The sequence below is a fragment of the Pelophylax lessonae genome (assembly GCF_965119305.1).
Source record: "Pelophylax lessonae genome assembly, chromosome: 12".
NCBI lineage: Eukaryota > Metazoa > Chordata > Amphibia > Anura > Ranidae > Pelophylax > Pelophylax lessonae.
Window position 1 is genome coordinate 215,339,663 of NC_138779.1, and position 9,604 is coordinate 215,349,266.

The window sequence follows — 9,604 nt, forward strand, 5'->3', positions numbered from 1 at the left end:
CCCCCTCCATTGCGGGGTTACGTTCCGGACCCAACCGCGAAAAGTGAAAATCCGCGAAATAGAAAAACCCTATTAAAATGCATTGTAGGAGTGTTTTTTTACTGCCACTGTACGTGTAAAAGCATTTTAAGGTCTTTAAACACACTTTTAAAACAATAGAAACTCATTAAACACATAAAAGATACTGAGAGACAAGAGCTTTGGAAAACACAAAAATATTTCATTTTTAATGATTTATATAGTAAAATAACATTACAAAAAAAAACGCGATATACCGGGACCGCAAAAACTGAACCGCGATGGAGCGGGGTATTACTGTATCTCCACTTTTGTTGAAGAAAAAAAAAAAAACTCCTCTCTGGGTGACCTATGTACATAGCTGCCACAGATTACATTTTTGTTTTGGGGTTTAATACCGCTTTAAAGATGTTTTTCAAAGTTTGACTATAAAATAAATAAATAGATACACTTTAACCACTTGCCGACTGCGCACAGTATATTTACTGCGGCAGTCGGCCCCAGCCAGGCAGAGTGACGTAGGTTTACGTCGCTCGCCTGTCACTCCTTCTAGAGCCAATAGTGGGCGAGCACGCGCCCGCCGAGGCGCGCGCCCGGAGGAGTGCGGAAGTGTGACTGGCGGACCCGATGTCCACCGGTCACACTACGATCGCCGGTACAGCGGGAGAAAGACAGAGCGGCTTATGTAAACAAGCCGCCTGTCAGTTCTCCCTGTGTAAAAATGAAGATCAGACGGTTCTACTATGTAGAACCGTTGATCTTTTTTTTTACACCAATAGGAATGTCCCACTACAGTTAGAAGCACGCCCCTAGGACACACTTAACCCCTCCCTGTCCAATAAAGTTAACCCCTTCCCTGCCAGTGTCATTTTTGCAGTAACAGTGCATATATATAGCACTGATTACTGCAGTAATGTCACTGGTACCCCCAAAAGTGTCAAAAATGTCAGTCAAGGGTCCGATCTGTCCGCCGCAATGTCGCAGTACCGCAAAAAAAATCGCAGATCGCCGCCATTACTTGTTAAAAAAAAACCACCAAAAATGACAAAAATCTTTCCCTTTGTTAGTAAACGCGATAACTTTTGCGCAAACCAATCAAAATATGCTTTTTGCAATTTTTTTTACCAAACATAGGTAGCGTAAAACAAATTGGCCGAAAATGTTAAAAAAATTAGATTTTTACATTTTTTGGGGGGGAATTTCATATAAAAAAAGTGAAAAATATTGTTATTTTTGCAAAAATTACGCTCTTTTTTTGTTTATAGCGCGTGATCAAAAAATCGCACAGGTGATTAAATACCACCAAAAGAAAGCTGTGTTTGTGGGGAAAAAAAGGACGTGAAATTCGTTTAGGTACAGCGTCGCACGACCGCGCAATTGTCCATTAAATTCACGCAGTAAAAAATCGCAAAAAACCCCCTGGTCTTTTAGCAGGAAAATCCTCCGGTGGTAAAGTGGTTAAAGATGTTTAAAAAATTTGGAATGTAAAATAAATATATTATAGATACATTTTAAAGATGTTTTAAAAAAAGTTTTGACTATAAAAATAAAAAAATTGAACTTTGACTATAAAATAATTATACTATAGATGCATTTAAAAAAAAAACCCTCCCCTCTGGGTGACCTATGTACATAGCTGCAACAGATTACATTTTTGGTTTGGGGTTTAATATCTCTTTCATATTTTTCAAAGTTTGACTATAAAATAAATAAATGAATAGATACACTTTAAAGACGTTTAAAAAATTTTGACTGTAAAAAATATATATATTATAGATACATTTTAAAGATGTTTTTTTTAAAAAAAGTTTTGACTATATAAAAGAAAAAAAAATGAATAGTTACATTTTAAAGATGTTTTAAAAAAGTTTTGACTATAAAATAAATAATTTAATAGATACATTTTAAAGATGTTTTACTTTGACTATAAAATAAATAAACCATAGATGCATTTAAAAAAAAAAAAAACTCCTCTCTGGGTGACCTATGTACATAGCTACAACAGATTACATTTTTTTTTCAAAAAATATTTTATTGAAATAGTAGAACAATACAAAAATAAAATAAAGAGAAGAGTCAAATACAGTATAACAAGATAACAGTATGCCCTATAGCAGTGATGGCGAACTTTGGCACCCCAGATGTTTCCGAACTAGCTTTCCCATGATCCTCAACTACACTGCAGAGTGCATGAGCATCATGGGAAATGTAGTTCCAAAACATCTGGGGTGCCAACGTTCTCCATCACTGCCCTATAGTACGTCTCCTCCGTCCGCAGATTCCATTTTTGGCTTGGGGTTTAATATCGCTTTAAAGATGTTTTTCAAAGTTTGACTATCAAATAAATAAAAAGCTACACTTTAAAGATGTTTAAAAAAATTTGACTGTAAAATATATACAGTATATTATAGATACATTTTAAAGATGTTTTTTTAAAAAAAGTTTTGACTATATAAAAGAAAAAAAAATGAATAGATACATTTTAAAGATGTTTTAGTTTTGACTATAAAATAAATAATTGAATAGATGCATTTCAAAGATGTTTTACTTTGACTATAAAATAAATAAAATATGGATGCATTTTAAAAACCCTCCCCTCTGGGTGACCTATGTACATAGCTGCCACCGATTACATTTTTGGTTTGGGGTTTAAGTTTTTTTTTTTTCCCCCAAAATAAAGAATTTTAAGCCCCCGTTCACACTAAGGCGACCTGTGAGGCAACCTGGTCGCCTCACAGGTCGCCGCAGGTCGCCTTCCATAGGGAAGCTGCGGACCCGTTCTAATAGGAGCGACACAAGTCGCTCCGACTTAGAAAAAGGGTCCGGTGCTTCTTTGGGGCGATCCGGAGGCGACCGCCATAGACTTCAATGTTATGAAGTCCGTGGCGGCCGCTCCGAGGTCGCGGCGCGCTGCTCGCACCGCGACCTCGGAGGTCGCCCCTCTAAGTCGTATCGCCCCTATGTGAACGGGGCCTTACTATAAAAAAAAAATAAAAAATAGATACACTTTAACCACTTTACCCCCAGCCCTATTTCGGACACTTTTTGTTCACAAGTTAAAACCAGTATTTTTTCCTAGAAAACTACTTAGAACCCCCAAACATTATATATATTTTTTTAGCAAAGACTCTGGAGAATAAAATGTCGGTCATTGCAAAATTCTTTGTCACGCGGTATTTGCGCAGCGGTCTTTAAAACGCCATTTTTTTGGAAAAAATTTGAAAAATCACATTTCACTGCATTTAAAAAATACTAAACAGTAAAGTTAGCCCATTTTTTTTGTATATTGTGAAAGATGATGTCACGCCGAGTAAATAGATACCAAACATGTTACGGTTTAAAATTGTGCCCCCCCGTGGGATGGCGACAAACTACGGTCAATAGAGATCTCAATCTGCAACGCTTTAAATTTATTTAATGGTTACCAGTTTAGAGTTGGAGTGTAGCTCTTTTTTTTAAATTATTGCCCACGGGCGATCGCGGCGATACCTCACATGTGTGGTTTGAACAGCGATTTCATTTGCGGCTCGACTTGCGTATACGTTTTTTTTGTGCGCGAGCTAACGGTGACGGGGGCGGCTACATTTTTTTTTTTTTTTTTCCTATTTATTTTTTCTTTTTTTTTTAACTTTATTACAGGTAGATAGATACATTTTAAAGATGTTTTAAGACACAGCTGACCGTTCTCTCTGGAATGATCACAGAGCGCCTGTGATCCTTCTATATATGATCACAGGTCTCTGTGATCATTTCAAAAGCCCCTCCCCAATACAGTTAGAAACACTCCCCTAGGCTTAAAGTTAACCCCTTGATCAACCACTGTGTTAACCCCTTCCCTGCCAGTGTCATCATTACAGTAACAGTGCATATTTTTAACACTAAACATACATTCTTACTGAATCACCGTTGCTTGGAGACCTCAGATTATTTCCTCCCTTTCCCTCTCAAGGATTCTGGGACTGTTTCTAGTTTATGGACTTTTGCATATTTTTATGTAATTCATATTGGCGCTGCTTTTACTCTTTATATATTTATATATTATTACTGTAGTAATGTCACTGGTACCCCCAAAAATGTAAAAAATGTCAGTTAGGGGTCCGATCTGTCCGCCGCAATGTCGCAGTCCCGCTAAAAATCGCAGATCGCCGCCATTACTAGTAAAAAAACAAGACAATAAAAATGACATAAATCTTTCCCGTAGTTTGTAGACGTGATAACTTTTGCGCAAACCAATCAAAATACGCTTATTGCAATTTTTTTTAACAACAATATGTAGCAGAAAACAAATTGGCCTAAAATGGTAAAGGGTCAGGAGTATGTAACGTACAGTGTTCTGGGTTTAGGAGTATGTAACATACAGAGGGCCGGGTTCAGACATATATAATTTAGAGTGTGGAGGTCAGACATCGGTAACTGTCAGGGAAGAACTCCAAGAAAAACTGGCAAATATGTCAATGCCCAATATGGCCCCGCTAATTTGCGCATGCGCATTAGCGAAAAGCACGCAATGGAGCATTGTTGGATACATTATTTGTATGTTACATACTCCTGAACCCAGAAAACTGTACATTACATTATCCTGAACCCAGAACACTGTAGGTTACATACTCCTGAACCCAGAACACTGTATGTTACATACTCCTGAACCCAGAACACTGTATGTTACATACTCCTGACCCTTGTGTTTTTTTGCATGACCTCTGCAAAACCTGACTCCTGCACTTTGTTTCCCATTCCTGACCCCTACACTCTGTATATTACATTAGCCTGACATCTGCCCTCCGTATATTACATAGCTACGAACCCCAGGACTCTGTACATTACATACACCTGACCCCTGCACTTTGTTGCCTACTCCTGACCCCCACACTCTGTAAATTACATACTCGTGATCCATGCGCTCTGTACATTACAAATTCTTGATCCCTGCCCTCTGTACTTTACATATGCCTGACTCTTTTGCTCTGTATATTACATACTCTTAGCCCCTGCACTGTGTGCTCAGGTCAGAGGTATGTAATATATAGACGGCAGGTGTCAAGTATATGTAATGTACAGAGTGCATGGATCAGGAGTATGTAATGTACAGAGTGCACTGATCACGAGTATGTAATTTACAGAGTGTATGGGTCAGGAGTAGGCAACAAAGTGCAGGAGTCAGGTGTATGAAATATACAGAGTGCTGGGGTTCGTAGCTATGTAATATACAGAGGGCAGATGTCAGGTGTATATAATATACAAAATGTAGGGGTCGGGAATAGGCAACAAAGTGCAGGAGTCAGGTGTATGAAATATACAGAGTGCAAAAATTAGGGGTATGTAATGTACAGAGTGCAGGTGTCAGGGTTATGTAATGTACAGAGTGCAGGGGTCAGGAGTATGTAATGTACAGAGTGCAGGTGTCAGGTAAACTCCAACAGTTTGGCTAATCAGCACATTCGCGCGAATACATATGCGCGGCCAACTCCGGGCAAACTCAACCAAGAACGTGCGTGCGCCAATGTGCACACGTGCACGAGGACGTGACGGCGCTTGGCGCCAAACGGCCTATTTAAGCTCAGCAATGACAGTCACTAGTTGCTGGATGATCTTTAGCTCCCCGTGTCCCTTGTGCCTTGTTTTGCCTGCTTATCTTGGATTTCCTGTTGCCGACCCGGATTGCTTGACCTCGACTCCTCTTGATACCCCTGGCTCCTGACCTTTTGGCTTGTCCCTGGATTCTCCTCTGTTTTCTCCAGTGTCTGACCCGGGTTGGCAATTGACTCCGCATTACCAGTCTCCTGTGGGCTACCCAGCTTACCTTTGTTCCTGCAGCACACCTGCCTGGCTTGTCAAGTGTTCCAGATCCGCCTTGGACCTATCACCCATTGGCCGCAGCCACCATCTGGCCATCCCAGCCGGCAACCCATGCTACTTCGGGCACAGCACTCCCTGTCTCACCTCCAGGGGTGTTCTGCACCTAGGCGCAAGGGGAGCCCTCTCTACACTCCGGCTTCGGATCAGGTACGTGACAGCAGGTGTCAGGAGTATGTAATATACAGAGTGCAGGGGTCAGGAGTATGTAATGTACAGAGTGCAGGTGTCAGGGGTATGTAATACACAGAGTGCAGGGGTCAGAAGTATGTAATGTACAGAGTGCAGGTGTCAGGAGTATGTAATATACAGAGTGCAGGGGTCAGGAGGACTATGTAATGTACAGAAGGCAGGTGGCAGGAGTATGTAATATGCTATATAAGTACCTGAAATAAATAAAAATAAATAAAAATATACAGAGAGCAGGTGTCAGGAGTATGTAATATACAGAGTGCAGAGGTCAGGAGTATGTAATGTACAGAGTGCAGGGATCAGGAGTATGTAATGTACAGAGTGCAGGGGTCCATGTATCTTTTTTAGTACTTGGACTTTTTATCTTATGTTTTTCACACATTTTACTGATATATAATGAAAATTATATGTTTGTGTATTTGAACCAAGCACAGTGCGTTCGATAAATGAGGACAGTAGTCCATCCGTAATATACTTTAGGGTTTATGTTAGTGCTCATTTATCAGTTAGATACCCTTTATTACACTTTATTCATTTATTAACCACTTGCCGACCGCCCGCCGCAGATGTATTGCGGCAGGCTGGCTCGGCTGCCCGAATCGCCGTATCTGTACGGCGATCCTTGGGAGCGATCCTGGAGGCACGCCCCCATTAGCCAGCAGGGAAGCTGATTCATGGGGCCGGCGGACCGCGATTGCTGCCAGGAATCCGCGATCGCTCCCCATGGAGAGAGAATTGAGGTCTGCTGTTGTAAACACAGCAGACCGTTGTTCTCTCAGGAATCAGCACAAAGGGCCTGTGTTCCTCCTATTTAGGATCACAGGTCTCTGTGTTGATTCCATAAGCCCACCCCACTCACAGTTATAAAAAAACCCTTAAGCGCACACTTAACCCTTTGATCGCTCCTGAGTTAACCCCTTCCCTGCCAGTGTCATTATTACAGTAACAGTGCATATTTTTAGCACTGATTACTGTAGTAATGTCACTGGTCCCCCCCCCATAAATGTCAAAAATGTCAGTTAGGTGTCCGATCTGTCCGCCAGTAATGTCGCAGTCCCGCTAAAAATCGCAGATCGCCGCCATTACTAGTAAAATAAATAAATAAATAAATAAAAATTACATAAATCTTTCCCCTAGTTTGTAGATGTGATAACTTTTGCGCAAACCAATTAAAATATGCTTATTGGGTTTTTTTTTTTTACCAAAAATATGTAGCAGAATACAAATTGGCCTAAAATGATGAAAAAGTGGATTTTAAATTTTTTTTTTATTGGGAATGTTATATAGCAGAATGTGAATTTTTTTTTTTTTTTTCAGAATTGTCGCATTTTTTTGTTTATAGCGCAAAAAATAAAAATTGCAGAGGTGATCAAATACCACCAAAAGAAAACTCTATTTGTGGGGGAAAAAGGACATCAATTTCATTTGGGTACAGCGTCGCACGACCGCGCAATTGTCCGTTAAAGTAACGCAGTGCTGAATTGCAAAAAATAGCCTGGTCATTAAGGGGGGAAATCTTCCGGTCCAAAAGTGGTTAAATCAACCTCAGGGTGGTAGAAAAATGAACGCAAATTCAGGCTGATAGACAAAGGGTTCGATTTTGGCATAATTAGTTTGACCGTTTCGACAATTTTTGTGCCGCTATCGAAACTAAACAAACATAAAATATTTGAAATTTTTTTCAAAACAAACACATTTTCTAATCTTTAATAGGGGTTAAAAAAAAAAAAATGAAATGTGCATGAGCTAAAAAAAATCCAATCAATAAAAAAAATGTTGAAAACAAATCGGAAAAATGTTGTCAATTTTGTTGCAAAGATTCCGAAACAATGATGGGCAAGTTAAATGGAAAGGAAATTGTGACCATTGGTTTTTCTCCTCATCTATGGCCTGCTTAGAGGTGTCTGCATGCAAAATTGGTGATTCTGCAAATGGTTAATCTTGTAAGGAAGGAACAAGGAGGGGTTAATCTGTTATCTCTGCGCTTTTGTATCTCTGTAGCTTTAGGTTTGCCAGGTTTTCCTCTCTGTAAAATTTCCTCTATTTGCTAAGCTCCCTGGCTGTATTCCCAGAACTGAGACTTCATTGACGTTACACCCACAGAGCCCAAAGTCATGAGTTTAACCAGCCGCAATGAGCTTAGTTCCTTTAAAGAGCGGTGTGAGGTCCAAGCTATCATTAATCCTTCCCCACCAGCCGTATGTTCTGATGCTCCTGTGTTGTCACCCTGGTGGTCCTGCCATGAAGTTCTTTTCTCAGGCAGGGTGACAACTCTCTGTCCCTGTCTCTCAATTGTGCTCCTGTGTTGTCATCCTGGTGATCCTGCCATGAGGGTACTTGTTCAGGTATTTCCCATTATAGGGTGGCAACACTCTGTCCCTGTCTCTCAAATGTGCTCCTGTGATATCACCCTGGTGATCCTGCCATGAAGGTCCTTGTTTAGGTACTTCCTGTTATAGGGTGACAACATTCTGTCCCTGTCTCTCAATTGTGCTTCTGTTTTGTCACCCTGGCGATCCTGCCATGAGGGTCCCTGTTCAGGCACTTCCTGTTATAGGGTGACAACTCTCTGTCCCCGTCTCTCATTTGTGCGCCGGTGTTGTCACCCTGGTGATCCTGCCATGAAGGTCATTGTTTAGGTACTTCCTGGTATAGGGTGACAACTCTCTATCCCTGTCTCTTAATTGTGCTTCTGCGTTGTCACCCTGGTGATCCTGCCATGAGGGTTCCTTGTCTGGGTACTTCCTGTTATAGGGTGACAATGCTCTATCCCTGTCTTTCAATTGTGCTCTTTTGTTGTCACCCTGGTGGTCCAGCCATGAAGGTCCTTGTTCAGGCACTTCCTGTTCTAAGATGACAACGCTCTGTTCCTTTCTCTTAATCGTGCTCTGGTGTTGTCACCTTGGTGGTCCTGCCATGAAGGTCCTTGTTCAGGCACTTACTGTTATAGAGTGACAACTCTCTGTCCCTGTCTTTTCATTGTGCTCTATTGTTGTCATCCTGTTGGTCCTGCCATGAAGGTCCCTGTTGAGGCACTTCCTGTTATAGAGTGACAAGGCTCTAATATGTCTCTCAATTGTACTTCTGTGTGGTCTCCCTGGTGGTCCCGCCATGAAGGTACTTGTTCAGGTACTTCCTGGTATAGGGTGACAACGCTATTTCCCTGTCACTTAATTGTGTGGCATTGTTGTCACCCTGGTGATCCTTCCATGAAGATCCTTGTTCAGGCAATTCCTGTTATAGGTCCCTGTTCAGGCATTTCTTGTTATAGGGTGACAATGCTCTGCCCCAGTGTCTCAGTTGTGCTCCTGTGATTTTACCAGGTTGGTAACAAATGGTTGCAGGTTGGGATTAAGCCAAAGACTGATAACAAAAGGTTGCAGGTAGAGATCGGGAAGAAGCGTAGTCGAGGAACAAGCCATAGGTCGGTAAAAAGTGGTTGTAGGTTGGGATCGAGAAGAAGCTTAGTCGAGGAACAAGCCATAGGTCAGCAACAAATGGTTGCAGGTAGAGATCGAGAAGAAATGTAGTCGAGGAACAA